Source organism: Pseudophryne corroboree, chromosome 10 (assembly GCF_028390025.1).
Source record: "Pseudophryne corroboree isolate aPseCor3 chromosome 10, aPseCor3.hap2, whole genome shotgun sequence".
Taxonomy (NCBI): Eukaryota; Metazoa; Chordata; class Amphibia; order Anura; family Myobatrachidae; genus Pseudophryne; species Pseudophryne corroboree.
In genome coordinates, this window is record NC_086453.1 from 263861618 (window position 1) to 263878050 (window position 16433).

The window sequence follows — 16433 nt, forward strand, 5'->3', positions numbered from 1 at the left end:
TCGCTTCTCTTAGCCAAAGATATAGTCAGCGGTCAACAGTGAACCGGAAAGCAGATTATCACAGTCGCCAGGTCTGCATCCAGGCGAGCGGTGCGTACACAGATCTTCGACATGATGGTGAGTAGATGGGGTCTACCTCAGGTGGACCTGAGGGCGTCTCGACAAAATCATTAGCTGCCCAGGTATGTGTCCAGGACAAGAGATCCAGCAGCAGAGGAAGTGAACACGCTGACACTTCTTTGGTGTTACAGAAGGGTTTACTTCTTTGGTGTTACAGAAGGGTTTACATTTTTCCACCTTTCCCACTCATACCCCGAATTCTCCAAAAAGAAAGGGGTAATACGACAGCGAGTATGGGAAACTCTCATAGCACCAAGTTGGCCCCGTGGAGTTTGGTACTCGGACTTACGGGGGGGGATACTAACGGAGGACCCTTGGCGGTTACCTCGGAGGGAGGACCGGCTATATCAGGGACCGTTCCTCCACTCAGACCGGAACAGGCTACGTTTAATGGCATGGCTGTTGAGACCCGGATCTTAAGAGTGAGAGGGATACCAAGAACGGCTATTCCTAAAGATGATCGCTGCTAGAAAGCCAGTGACTCCCATGTACGACTGCAGACATTAGAAGAAGTACACGGTCTGGTGTTAGGAACATGGGTGGAATTCGACGAACGTCCACTTACACAGACTTCTACTTTTCACTCCAGCTGGTCTAGATGAAGGACTAAGTCTAGGTTCCTTGAAGGTTCTAGTTTCGGCTCTCTCCATCCTATTTCAACAGCGGTTAGCGTCCTTACAAGAGGTTCAAACCTTTTTTTACAGGGGGGTTCGGAGGATACAACCTCCTTTCTGTCCCCCCACTGCGCAGTGGGACTAAGATTTGTAGTTGAAATTTTTGAGATCACCATCTTTTGAGCCATTGGAAAGAACAGACGTGCAATATCTCTCTGGTAAGGTCACGTTATTTCTTGTCTTGGTTTCGGCCGGAAGGGGTCGGCGTAAGGAGCCCTATCAGGTTAGAATCCTTTGTTAATTTCCAGAAGGATAAGGCCAAAACTCCGTACATGAGCGGATTTCCTTCCTAAGGTCATTTCGGGGTTTCAGGTAAACCAACCGTTTGTGGTCCCATCCTTTCAGGGATTCGCAGATGGGGACGTGTCTTTGGATGTTGTCCGAGCTTACGAATATACGTACAAGTTACGTCATCCTGTAGAAGGACGGACCATTGGTTTGGTCCAAAGAATGGTTGGCCAGCATCTAGGCAGTCTTTGTTTCGATGGAATAGCCTTGCCAACCGGCAAGCTAATATTTCCTAAGATAAGCAGTTTCCGATTCAGACTGGTTCTCCTAATACCAGATCAGTGGGTGCCTCAGGTGCGGCTATTCGAGGTGTTTCCACTACTCAATTTTCCAGAGCGACAACGTGGTCTTCAAACCACACATTCGCAAACTTTTACAAGTTTGATACCTTGGCGTCCGGAGATACTAAGTTCGGACGTTTAGTTTTGCTGGCCATCGACAGCACTCCCTCCCTTGGGGATAACTTTGGGACGTCCCCTACTGTATAAGACTCCAGTGTCCCCTAGTAGATTAAAGAGAAAAGAGGATTTTGGTACTTACCGATAAATCCATTTCTCTGAATCCTCTAGGGGACACTGGACGCCCGCCTCGGTGCTGTCAACCTGCTGTGTTCAAAGTTCTTGTTCAAACAGTTAGTGCAAACAGCGTTGGTTTTTCTGTTAAGAGTTTCTTGGATGTTGTTTGCTATGTTATATGGTTCGGTTCCTCGCCAGGTGCTATAGTATCATGTCCTATTTTCTCAGTCAAATTTTTCAAACTGAGGGAAGAGGGATGTGAAGGGGGAGGAGCTAGCTGTGCAGACAATGCTAATTTTAGATTGTGCCACACCTCCGGTTGCAAGCTTCACACCCCTACTGTATAAGACTCCAGTGTCCCCTAGAGGATTCAGAGAAATGGATTTATCGGTAAGTACCAAAATCCTCTTTTCAACATATATGTTACATAGTAATTATACTCATACCAACTTAGCAATTATTATGGGACCTATTCATCATCAAATGGAAATGCTAGTTTCCTCATGTTTTAAGTGACTGTTCCATTCATTATTACGGGTCCAACTATTATTCAGCAAACTCCGAAAACTGAATGTTTTTGGAGTTTGCTTGCGGGAATCAAGTTCATCTTCAGATGACGTTGATTCTCTGAGCCCCTCTTTTTATGGAAAGGAGGGCTGGATTAACAATGGTGCTGATGGAGCTGCAGCTCCAGGCACACCATCGAAATAGGCTCACATGGCCCAGGAGAGGCCTGCCAGGGTTGCAGAAGGGTAACTGCCCACAGGTCATTACTATTATAAACTTTTTGTGCCGCTGATGGAGCTGATCAGTACTGTTCCCAGTGCATAATGATTGGAGAGGAGAGGGAGGGTGACATCTGAGCAGGGGGCGGGACTACATGGGTATGAAAAGATGGCATAGCTACATGGGACTGAGTGAGCAGGGCTGCTGTATGTCAGAGGGACAGAAGGAGCTGCTACAAATCCCCAGCCAACCAGAGAGACACCTAACTACTGAGGTGTGATGGGGCAGTGATATGCAAGGGTGATCAGTGAGGTGTGATGCAGGTAGTGTAAGTAAGGTGAGCAGTGAGGTGTGGTGGGGCAGAGAGGTGTGAAGGGGATCAGTGAGGTATGATGTGGGCAATGAGGTGTGATGGGGGAGTATTGAGGTGTGAGTTGAGCCAGTGAGGTATGATGAGAACAGTGAGGTGTGATGGGGCAGTGAGGTATGGTGAGAGCAGTGAGGTGTGATGGGAAGGGACATTTGAGGGGGAACAGTGAAGCGTGAGGGGGAGGAAAGAAGTGTGAGTGGGAGCAGGGAAGTGTGATGGAGCAGGGAAGTGTGAGGGGGAGCAGGGAGGTATGATGAGAGCAATGAGGAGTGAGGAATAGCAGTGAGGTGTGATGAAGGGAATGAGGTATGAAGGGGAGCATTGAGGTGTAAAGGGAAGTGAGGTGCGATGGCGCAGTAACATGTGATGTGTGAGGTGTGATGTGGGCAGTGAGGAATGACAGGTATGATGAGAGTAGTGACATATAATGGGGCGGTGAGGTGTAAGGGGGAGCAGTGAGGTATGATGATAGCAGTGAGGTGTGATGTGACAGTGACATGTGAGGGAGTAGTAAAGTGTGAGAAGGGGCAGTGAGGTGTGAAGGGGAGCAGCGAGGTGTGAGGTGTAATGGTGTGGTGAGGTATGATGTAGGCAGTGAGGTGTAAAGGGAAGCAGTGAGGTAGGGCAGTGAGTTGTGGTTAGGGCAGTGAGTTGTGATTTGGGCAGTGAGGTGTGAAGGAGTGGTGAAGTATGATGTAGCCAGTTAGTGAAAGGGTGCAGTGAGGTACGATGTGGATAGTGAGGTATGATGTTGGTTGTGAGGTGTGATAGGGAGCACTGAAATATGATAGGGCAATGATGTGCGAGTGTGAGCAGTGAAGTATGATGAGAGCAGTGAGGTGTGATGGAGCAGTGACATGTGAGGGGGAGCAGTGAGGTATCATGAGAGCAGTGATGAAGGGAATGAGGTTTGAAGGGGAGCATTGAGGTGTAAACGGGAGCAGTGAGGTATGCTGTGATCAGTGAAGTATGTGGGAAGTGAGGTGTGACGGCACAGTGAGATGTGATTTGGGCAGTGAGGTATGGCAGGTATGATGAGAGCAGTGACATATGATGTGACAGTAAGGTGTGAGAGGGAGCAGTGAGGTATGATGATAGCAGTGAGGTGTGATGATGCAGTGATATGTGAGGAGGAGCAGTGACGTATTATGGGACAGTGAGGCGGAGCCGTAAGGTATGATGTTGGCAGTGAGGTGCGATGTGGGCAGTGAGGTGTGAGGGGAAGCAGAGAAGTGTAAGTGGGAACAGTGAAGTAAATGAGAGCAGTGAGGTGTTATGGAGCAGTGACATGTGACGGGGAGCAGTCACTTGTGATTGGAACCAAAGAGTTGTGATGGGGCAGTGAGGTATGAGGGAGAGCAGTTCGGGATGACTCTGGTAGTGAGGTGTGAGGGGGAGCAGTGAGGTGTGTTGCTGTCAGTGAGGTATGATGAGAGCAGTGAGGTGTGATGATGTTGGGATGTGGGATGTGGAGTAGTGAGGTGTGAGCAAGGAGGTGTAATGCTGGCAGTGAGGTGTGGCAGTGAGGTGTGAAGGGGCAGTGATATGTGAGGTGGAGCAGTGAGGTTTGATGCTAACAGCAAGGTGTGATGGGGTAGTGAGGTGTGATGGGGCAGTGAGGTGCGATGGGTTGGTGAGGAATAATGTGGGAAGTGAGGTCTGAAGGGCAGTGAGGTGTGATGGGTTGGTGAGGTGTGAAGGGCATTGAGGTGTGATTCAGACAGTAAGTTGTGATGATGATGGCAATGATGTGTGATGGGAAGCAGTGAGCCATCTAAGTTGTTAAATGCATGTGTATATTACTTATGTCTTCCAGAAAGGCCAGGTACTTATATCACCAGCTGGCAGCTGCAGTTAGTTGTTAACGATGCAAATGCAGGTAGGACATAACATACAGATGCGTCCTCTTTTGTTGTTGCCACGATGTGTATGCATCACAGCACACAACTTGTGAGGTGCTTGCGTACACTCGCAGCCCCTGCCCATTCACAATGAATGGTAAAGCCACAGGAGCATCCGTATGCAGTATAGCGCTGCATATTAGTGCTGCAATGCATGCATCTGCATCGCAGAAGCAACAAATGAGGACACATCTGTATCTTGGTCTTATTTATTGTACTTTTTGTTGTTGTAATAAATGTTTGTTCTTGTGCGAATTCTTTATTGTTGAAGGCTGGTTGACAAGAGGGGGGCTACAATGTTCTTTTTCATTCATTCTCTATTTTCATCCAGCTAGCCACATGCATTGACATAGGCCATTCTCCCTGCACAGGCCACACACCCACACAGTAGCGGATCTTGCTACGGACAAGCAGTATTTTTGCTCGGGGTGCTGCCTTCCGGAGGGCACCTCCTTCGTCCGAAGGGTGCCGCCGACGTGGCAAGATCCGCTACTTGTGGTGCACCCCAGTGCTGTGTAGATGCAGTGCTGTGCACTATGAAGTCATTGCGCACCACACTGCATTGTGGGAGCAGCACATAGACACTAGAGGTCATATTTGACCTCTAGTGTTTATGCGGTGCTATGGGAGAGACGTCATGACGTCTTTCCCATAGAGCTGAGGAGCGGCACCGACGGCCGGAGACTGAGGGCAGCAGCGGTCGGGAAGCAGGAGCGGGGATTGTGAGTATTAATTTCTATTTTTACTTGTAGAAGTTTGTTTATAGGTCGGTGCGCTTATCCAACGTTCAGAAGATCCCTTTCCTAAGGAGGGATTCACCGAATTGTCTATAAGCTGCGACTCAATTAGTCGTATCTGGGTCCGTATCTTCAGCCTTCCTGCAAGGATTCTATACCAAAAAACACCTCCCAAACCTCTTTGGTGGCAGCTCAGTTCTTCAATGTATGACCTAGGTCAGTTCAGTCATGCGATTCTGTGGAGGTAGGGAAGAAGAACAAGCGCCATATGGTGTAGTAATTTTAGGACACAAATAGGACCGAAAGCTGGATAAAATTTGGTAAGTACCGGATAACGTCTTGGAATTAGGCCTGTCAAACTCAGTCTTTCACATCGGCTGTCCCCACCTGCAGACTCCGGACCCTCCTCTCGAGGGTCCGGAGTCTGCAAATTTTATCCAGCTTTCGGTCCTATTTGTGTCCTAAAATTACTACACCATATGGCGCTTGTTCTTCTTCCCTACCTCCACAGAATTCTATTTTTACTTATTTATTTATTTTTAAGTGGTGCAACTAGGGGGCACAACTCTACAGGTGGCATAGTACTGGGGGCAATACTACTGGGGGCACTACTCTACATGGGGCAATACTACTGGGGGCACAACTCTACAGAGGGCACAGTACTGGGGGCAATACTACTGTGGGCACAGCAACAGGGGGCACAACAACAGGGGGCACAACTGACCACGCTCCTTCTCCATGAAGCCGCGCCCCTATTTTTTTCGATCTGGGCGCCACAAGGTCTAGATCTGGCCCTGCACCCACAACACTGGTCATGCCCCCTATGGCGGCACACAATAGGCCTTTCATAAATTCCAGCACCAGCCCATTGTGGGCCCTAAACTGGCGCTGAGGTCTGGGATTGTGAAGAAGGAAAAGGAGAAAAAGAAGACTCTTTTGTGGGTGCACTCTTTGTAAGAAACTTGATAGAAGTAATGAACAATGAAAAGGATATAAAATGAATTCAGTTTTATTAAATTCATAGTAAAATATATCAGTAGTTTGATTGATTGTGAAAAGATAACAAAATTGATAATGGGGGTCATTCCGAGTTGTTCGCTCGTTGCCAATTTTTCGCTATGCTGCGATTTGTTGCTAACTGCGCATGCGCATGGGACGCAGAGCGCATGCGCCTAGTTATTTTACTAGAAACTTAGCAGTTTTGCTGTGGCTTCAGCGGCGCTTTCCAGTCGCACTGCTGATCGGTGTGTGATTGACAGGAAAGGGGCGTTTCTGGGTGGCAACTCAGCGTTTTCCAAGCGTTTGATAAAAAACGCAGGCGTGTCAAGGAAAAACGCAGGAGTGTCTGGAGAAACGGGGGAGTGGCTGGCCAAACGCAGGGCGTGTTTGTGACGTCAAACCAGGAACTAAACGGACTGAGCTGATCGCAATCTGTGTGTAGGTCTGGAGCTACTCAGAAACTGCAAATAATTATTTAGTAGCAGTTTTGCTAATCTTTCGTTCGCAATTCTGCTATGCTAAGATACACTCCAAGAGGGCGGCAGCCTAGCGTGTGCAGTGCTGCTAAAAGCAGCTAGCGAGCGAACAACTCGGAATGTGGGCCAATAATAACAATAACAATTAAGATTGGTATTAATTTACAAATAACTGCTGTCTGCGATAGTTTAATAATTAGTTGAGGATTATCCTGCATATAATGGGTTCACAGATTGGTCACAATATATACGTTATGGTAAGAACTAACAGTTGATAATGGAATTTCTCCTATGTCCACAGGTATCCACAGGATAACACTGGGATATACGGGAGCGACAGCGGAAATGGCACCAAATAGTCACGAGCTTTCTGGCCTCCCAGGATGCATCGGGCTCATCCATATAATCCCGCCCACTGACTCAGTCAAATCAGTTGTTTTCACAGCAATTAGGCAGGAGCATCATGTAGAACCCTATTCAGGCGATAAGAACACACATGCACACCCTTCCATACAAGAGGGAAGAGGTTTAGTGATTGTGGACATAGGAGAAATTCCGTTATCAACGGTAAGTTCTTACCATAACGTATATTTCTCCAGCTGGTTCCACAGGTTAGCCACAGGATAACATTGGGATTCCCAAAGCCATTATTAGTGGTGGGGACGCTCCTGATTAGACAGGAGAACCTTTCGCCCGAATTCCACGAGAGGCAAAAGTATCCAAGCCATAATGTCTAATGAATGTGTTAATGGAAGACCATGCGGCTTCTTTACAAATCTGTTCTGCTGAAACACCATGTTGTGCTGCCTATGAAGGACCTATCTTATGTGTAGAGTACGCAGAGACATTAGCTGAAGCAGGGAAATCAGCACGAGAATATGCTTCTGAAATAGTCATTCAAAGCCATCTTGCTAGCTAGTAGCAGGCCATCCTCTTTTGTGAAATCCATAGAGAATGAAGAGAGAATCTGTCTTTCTGATGGCACTAGTACGATCTATGTAAATTCTTAACGCACGGACTACGTCCAGCGATGCTTTCTCCCGCAGAATGCCCCGATACCTGAAAAGCCGGGACTACAATTTCTCCATTCAGGTTGAACTTTGAGACCACCTTCGGAAGATAACCAGATCTAGTTCTGAGAACTGCTTTATCTTGATAAAAGATCAGAAAAGGAGACTTACACGACAGCGCTCCTAAATCTGACACTCTTCTAGCTCACGCAATCGTCAGTAGAAAGAGAATTTTAGCCGTCAACCATCTAAGATCTGCTCTCTTAAGTGGTTCAAACGGAGCCCCCTGAAGGATTTTAAGAACCAGATTTAAATCCCAGGATATTGCAGGAGGAACAAACGGTGGTTGAATGTGCAACATTCCCTGAAGAAAAAGTACGCACATCCTGTAGGTTAGCAATCTTTTTCTGAAACCATACAGTTAATGCTGATACTTGAACTCTCAAGGAAGCCAGCTTTAAACCCTTATCCATTCCTGCTTGGAGGAAATCAAAAATCCTGGATACTCTAAAAGATTTTGGATCCATACCTCTTTCACTACACCAATGAATATAGGCCTGCCATATTCGATGAAAAATACGAGCTGAAGAAGGCTTTCTTGCTCTAAGCATGGTTTGAATTACCTGTTGTGAAAATCCTCTTGATTTTAGGATAGAGGTTTCAACAGCCAAGCCGTGAAAGACAGCCGTTCCATATGGCTGTGATAACAAGGCCCCTGCATTAGTAGATCTGGACATTGAGGAAGCAGAATTGGAGCTTCCGCGGACATCCTTAGTAGAGCTATGTACCAATGCCTTCTGGGCCAAGCTGGAGCTATTAGAATTATGGCTCCCTTTGCTTGCTTTATTTTCCTCACCACCCTGGGTAACAGGGAGATTGGAGGAAACAGATATGCCAGATGAAATTCCCATCTCTCTGACAGTGCATCTATCTGCAAGGATCGCCCCGTGATCCTTTGTTCTTGACCCGTATGCCGGAACTTTGTTGTTCAGATGGGACGCCATGAGATCTATCTCTGGCAGACCCAATCTGTTTACTAGAGTCTGAAATACTTCTGGGTGTAACGCCCATTCGGTCTCCTGAATGGCATGTCGACTGAGAAAGTCTGCTTCCCAGTTCAGCACTAATGGCACAAACACTGCGGCCAATGCCAGAAGATGGAGTTCTGCCCATCTTAGTATGTGAGTGACTTACTCCATCAATCTTTTGCTGTGAGTTCCTCCCTGATGGTTGAGGTACGCTACTGCTGTTGCATTGTCTGAGTGGATCTGGACTGGTCTTCCTTGCAGAATGTCTTTTGCCTGAACCAGAGCCATATATATGGCCCTTATTTTCAACAGATTTATTGGCAGGCAACTTTGCCTTGTAGTCCATTTTCCCTGGAACCAAAAATTTTCAAACACTGCTCCCCAACCTTGAAGACTGGTATCCATTGTCAGTACTTGCCAATCTGCTATCCAAAAGGGTATCCCCTTGTCTAGATGGTCCATCTGTAGCCACCAGGCTAGTGACCTTTTTACGTTTACTGGAAGCTCTATCATCTGTCTTTTTATTGTCTGATGTTTTCCATTCCATTTGGTTAGAATGAGGTGCTGTAGGGGTCTGGAGTGGAATTGTGCATATTCCACCATGTCTAATGTTGACACCATCAGACCCATCACTCGCATTGCTGCATGGACTGATACTGTCTGACTGTGCAACAATTCCTGAGTCATTACCTGCACCTTGGATATCTTTTTCCCAGGTAAGATTATTCTTTTAGACTTGAATCCAATATGGCCCCCAAGTAAACCATCCGTTGTGATGGACTCAGAGACTACTTTTCCCAATTTATGAGCCATCCGTGTCTTTCTAGACAAGCTATTGTCTATTGGAGTAAAACCCCCATCGTGTCAGGAGTACTGGGATAATTACCCCAGACTGAAGCAATTTCTGAACTGCTTCTTGCAGAGCTCTGGCCTTTGACTCTATACGAGATGGGCTGGTGCAAAAAAAACCTTTGAGGAGGCTGCTTCTTGAAAGGGAAACCATAACCGAGAGATACCACCTTCTGCACCCAAGCATCTGTTGTCGACTGCTGCTATATGTATGCAAAGTGAAGGAGTCGGCCCCAACCCAGGAATCCTCCAGGCGGAGGCAAGCACTCTCAGACTGATGGCTTCTGTTCTGGCTTGAAAGCTGGCCGTCTGTTGGCCCATTGCTTCCTACCCCTAGCTGATTTATTGTACTGGGGTTGCTTAGAATCATCCTTTCCTTTTGCTTTACCTTGCCATCGAAATGGCCGAAATTTTGAACCCCTCGGTTTAGGGTTATAACTAGCCGGAAACCTGACCTTTTTGGATTCAGCTTCCGATTCCAGAATATCTGTCAATTGTTTTCCAAACAGAATATTACCAGCAAAAGGCAAAGCTTCCAGAACTTTCTTGGATTCTGCATCCGCTTTCCAAGTACGTAGCCAAATTGCTGTACGAGCAGCTACCATTATGGCTGATGCATTAGAAGCTATCGTACCCATATCAATTGCTGCTTCTTCCAAATATTGTGCAGCTTGTTTTATATGGCCTAGATGAGACTCCTGCTCCCTGGTAGGTGCCTCTAGTTCCTCCGCCCATTCTACCATTGCTTTTGCCATCCAGGCCGAAGCCATAGCTGGCCTTACAACAGCCGCTGACAGAGAAAAATTTTTTTTCAAGAAACCATCTACTCTTCTATCTGTAACATCATTCAGTGAGGTAGAGGGCAACGGTAAAATAGATTTTCGCACAAGTCGCACGACATGTGCATCTACTTTAGGAGGAACTTCTCTTTTAGAGCAGTCCTCAGCCGGAAAAGGATAGTAAGAATCCCACTTTTTCGGAATTCTATATTTCTTATTGGGTGTAGCCCAAGGTTCTTCCATAATTTCCGTCAGATCTTCTGACCCTGGAAACTCAATCCTGTTTTTGGACATTTAAACACAGGTGCTTTAGATTTTGTTATTGCTTTGGCTGACTCTTCCAGAGACAGAATAGCCTTCATGGCATCAATAAGCTCAGCTATATCCTCTGAGCTGAAACCCTCCGACTGGTCGTCATATGGGGTATTTGTATACACTGTATCCTCATCTGTTGTATCATCTTGTGTAGTCTGTAACATAGATGTATCTACCCTGGTTTCACTAGCCTGCTTACTTGTTGAAGTTGCTGGAATTAAACAACAAGAAGGGAGCTGCATGTAAGGGTTAATAGTGTATCCTACTCACAAGAGTGGCACTGCAGGTACTAATCTGTCAGCTATTGTAGCTAATTTCTGTGCAAACACACCCCATGGTGGATCTACTGGTTGCTGAACCGGTCTTTTATTTTGCTGATATGCACAACAGTTTGCACATAACCCGTCATAAGTTAGATACTGGGCTAACACTCCTACTTTACAAGATAGACATGTTAAGGGTGTAGGAGTCCCTGATAAAGTATCCTTGTCACCTTTTTTTTTTTTTTTTTTTAACATCAATAATTTTTATTCAATTTTTTGTTTTGCAAAACAGGGGTACAGAAAGAAGAAGAGGGAAGAAGGGGGGGGGGACAGTAAATACATAAATGTGACAACATGTATACATATACATACAGTTCAAAATCAAACATATGTACCAAAAAAACTACAATGGACGTAGTACAGTAAGAAATACAGAATAAAAGAGGAGAGTTCTCCATCAAGGGGGGGTATGAGGGTGTATGTCTGGGGAGGAGGAACGCAGTACCATGTTTGCACCTTCACCCTCCGTGACAAAGAAAAGCCAGGGCCTCCAGCGTACTAGAGGGGACTTGGCAGAAAGGGAGCAAGGCATATACTCAGTCTCCATCAAAAAGTGCATCTGGATTTTATGTATGACTTTCAGTAAAGGGGGGGTATGGGCTGTTTCCAATTCTGGGCTAAGGCTGCACGGGCTGCGAGGCAAATATGACCTAAAACATACTGTAAATGAGCACCCACGGAACGCAGGTAGACATTCAACAAAGCTATCAGGGGGGAGGGGGACAGGTTGAGTTCAAGCACTTTATTAATTAGGCCTAACATCTCAACCCAGTACGATTTAATATGGGGGCAGGTCCAAAAAATATGAAAAAGATGGCCCACCTCACCGCATAGACGTCAACAAAACTTTGAGCATGCAGGCCAAATTGTGTGCAACCTATCAGGCGTGAGATATAGTCTATGCAGTAACTTGACGTGCATCTCGGAGTGATTTAGGCATTTAGACATTGCAAAGGACGACATGAAAATGTTTTGCCATTGAGAGTCGGTTAGGATACAGCCAATATCCGTCTCCCACCTGATTTGGGCTCTAGTTTTACAAACGGGAATCAGTGTTAGTAATGTTCTGTACTAGAAGGAGATCTCACCTGTGGAGGTATCATTAGAAAGTCGGCCTAGGACCTGTGAAATAGGAGGGGGCAGTGGGGTGGGGGCAAGGTGAAGGCTGTTCCACCAATGTTGTATTTGATAGTATCTAAGCCTCTCAGAGTCAGGTAAGGCAAAGCGTTTCTGAATGTCAGAAAAGGAGCCAAGCACGGACCCATTAAACAGATCTCCCAGGAGAACAATCCCTCTAGAACACCAACCTGCCAGATTAAGATTAGTAACTAGGGTGGCTACTGTGCGTAGGGAGATTCGAGACAGATTATGAAATGAGGGGGATAAGCCCATGACCAGTCAGTCTGTCCCAGACCTGTAGCGTGGCTCGGGTTGAAGGGAGAAGGTGTATGTCCGATAGTCGCATAGATTTAGGAAGCCAAAAGAGATCCCTCAAGGGAAACCTGGGTCAGGCTAATCCCTCTAGACACGTCCACCCCAGGTGTATATCACTACAGAGAGCTTTAATCTGGGCTAAGAGGCAGGCTTCTTGGTATAGGGAAAAATGAGGCATGTCCAGGCAACCAACTCTCCTAGGTAATGACATCCTCGCGCAGGCCAATTTAGGCGGGCGCGAAGACCAGATATAATTGGTGAGAATAGTAGTAGCCTTATCTAAATATTTCTTGGGGGGGAAAAAGGGAATTGTGCAAAACAAACATTAATTTGGGAAGCAACGACATTTTAAAAGCGTCCAGACGCCCCAGCCAAGATATCTCATAGTTAAATCATGATTTGGTGAACAACTGTAATGAGGTCAGTAAAGGAGGGAGGTTAACTTCAAATACAGAAGAGGAGGATGGGGGGATAGAGATACCCGAATACCGTATTGAGGTCGTTTGCCAATTGTAGGGATATTTAGCACGTAGAGGGGCCATAGAGTGGGTGAGATTAATAGGCAGGGCATCAGTTTTAGTTGTGTTTAATTTGTAATAGGATGCTGCAGAGTACCCATCTAAAATATTGTGTAAATGAGGGAGTGTGGTAGAAGGGTCAGTTACAAACAAGAGAACATCGTCCACGAATAGACAGAGTTTATGGGGGGTGTCACGAACCGGAGTCCTGGGAACTGTGGGTCCGCTCGAATCTTAGTTGCTAAAGGCTCGATTGCCAGGACAAAAATGAGAGGGGAGAGAGGACAGCCCTGACGGGTGCCATTGTAAATTAGGAAGGGAGAAGATAGGAAACCATTACTAAAGACCCGGGCCGAGGGAGAGCTATACAAGGCTAGCATGGACGACAGAATTTGGTCGCGGAAGCCAAATTTCAATAATACTTCCCGTATGTAAGTCCAGTTTATGTGGTCAAAAGCCTTCTCCGCATCCAGAGATAACAGAAGACCTTGATCACGAGCTAAGGAGTCTACGAGATTAAATACCCTACGGGTATTGTCAGATGCTTGCCTTCCAGGGATAAATCCAACCTGGTCAGGGTGTATCAGGGAGGGAAAAGGGAATTCAATCGTCAAGCTATTCATTTAGCATATATTTTAATGTCCCCGTTTAATAGCGCAATAGGGCGGTAGTTTTGGCAAGAAGTCAAGTCCTTACCTGGTTTGGGAATCGTAACAATGCGAGCCTCCAGCATCTCCCTCGGGAGAGTGCCCTGAGAAATGATTTCATTATACACTACTACGAGAGATGGAGCCAGGAGGTCCTGGAGTGAGGCATAAAAATCATTAATAAAGCCATCGGGGCCTGGTGCTTTATCTTTAGGGAGGGACTTAATCACCCTTAGGGTTTCCGTGGTGGACCAGGGAGCATTCGGTATCTCCAATTGATCGTCGGCAATGGAAGGGAGTCTCAAATCAGCAAGGAAGGAGTTGATAAAGGAAAGAGTACAGACCAGAAAACAAAGGGGAGTTATCTTAGAGATGTGCGCAAAGGAAAAGCAGCTTTAACGTATATGATCCCCCTCAGGGGTGTCACCACACCCAATCAGAACAAATGCAACAATATTAGCGGGAGAAGATACCCGTATAAGCGCTTAATAATAATTAGATGGGTAATACATTCCTTATATGTCCACAATGATGTTCCTTATTCCTCGGTCTTCAACATGGTAGTGGGAAATGCTTCCAATCCAGTCCCAATGTATGAAACAAAGGAAAAACAAACAATGTGTAGAAATGCTTCAAAGTCTCTTCTTAATGCATATAGCCCACTGGACCCAAAAACACTGGATAATTTCGTTAAGAAACTCATAGTCCGTACCCCAACTCACAATCAGGAATTATATATTGTGTGCGTAGCAGTTTCTTTATCCTAGGCCTCGTATACCCTTCGCCACCATTATTCGATATATATTCTGGGAGATAGTAGTACAAGTCGGGGACTTGGTGGCGAAGGGTATACGAGGCCTAGGATAAAGAAACTGAAGACCGAGGAATAAGGAACATCATTGTGGACATATAAGGAATGTATTACCCATCTGTATATTATTAAGCGCTTATACGAGTATCTTCTCCCGCTAATACTGTTGCAAAGGAAAGAGTAGGCTGTGGAGTAGAAGGGTCAGCCGAAAGATTATAAAGTTGGGAATAGAAGTTAGCAAACGGATTGGATATCTCCAAAGGGTTAGATATTTTGGCACCCGATGGGGACACAATAAGCTTGATTCTATTCCTAGCTTGTTGCGCTCTAAGCTTACGGGCAAGCAATTTACCCAGTCTATTCCCAGCCAGGTAAAATTTTTGACGCATCCTGTTTAATGATGCCTTGGTGCGTGCCATAAGCAATGTCTGGAGTTGGGACCTAGTGTCAGCTAACTCTTTCTGGAGGTATCTCGAGGGTCGAGCTTGATTTTTTCCCTCCAAATCCTTTAGTTTACGCTCCAAATCATTCAGACGTTGTTGATGGAGTTTTTTAAGCTGTGCTCCTACCTGCATTGCCGCCCCTCTAGCAACAGCTTTCAGTGCGCACCAGAAATTCAGGGTGGACGTGTCCAAAGGAGAATTAAATTCCAAATAAGACGTGATACTGTCTACTATAATTTTTTTAGATACAGAGTTGGCCAATAAGTGAGGAGAGAGTCTCCAAGGTCGGAGCGGGGCATGTTGACTAATAATATCCCATTTAAGAATCAGCGGGGTGTGGTCAGACCAGGTTATTGGAAGGCTATCTATGGATCTGGCAAATTGGAGGGTCCATTTATCTGAAAACAGAAAATCAATATGAGAGTAGGAGTTGTGAACAAGAGAATAGTAGGTGTACGCACGTCCAGTAGGGTTTTGGACTCGCCAAATATCATACAGGTCAAATTCAACCAAGAGATTACGGAAGGCTAGGCATGGGGCGTTAGAGGAAGCTAAAGTGGAGGAGGAGGGTCTGGGAGATCTGTCCAACCCAGGGTCAAGGACAAAATTAAAGTCCCCCGTGAGGAGAAGCAAGCCTGTACGGATCTTCTGGATAGCCAAACAGAGCTTACGTAAAAAAGCTACTTGATTTGAGTTGTAAAGTGAAGGAGATGGAGTTCTTAAACAATATAGTCACACCGTTCCTCTTAAAAGGGCCATTTGCAAAATAACCCAAAGGGAACCTACGATCCTTAAACATAGGGGACGCTAAAGATGAAAAGTATGTCTCCTGCAGTGCAACAATATCCGCCTTGTGCCTAGCAAAATAGCCCAATGCCAACCTTCGCTTATTAGGGGAGTTTAACCCCTTAACTTTCATGGACAGAACCTGAAGTATCGAAGCAGCCGAAAGCACGCCATGAGTAGTAAGATATTTTGATATACATATATGAAAATTTTTCGTCTCAAACAGTTAATTACAGTGTCGTGAGAGGGGGGAGGAGTGGGAGGGAGTAACGGGAGAAAAAAGGTAAAGAACAAATCAAAACGACCCAGTACATTGGGTCAGTAGAACTACTGCAAGGAAAGCAAAAAAAATGCAGTAGTACATTAAGAGGGAGGAACATCTGGCCTAACACCGCCACCACCCATGAACCTAGATAAGGAAAAAGAGCGGAATGGACAAATATGCTTACCAACCATGTAAAGAAAACAGAAAACATATACGTAATAACTAAACCATAAACACAGAGTCGGGACTCTGTGTTTATTTCAACAAGTTTTTCAGACATATTATGCAGACAACAACAGTACTGTACAGGCCTCATATGCTTTGTGTACCAAAATTAACTATTCGTACTACACAGTAGACAGAATTTTAGTACTGTATAACCCTTACTCAGTAGAGTGGGATACAGGGAGACTCACCCC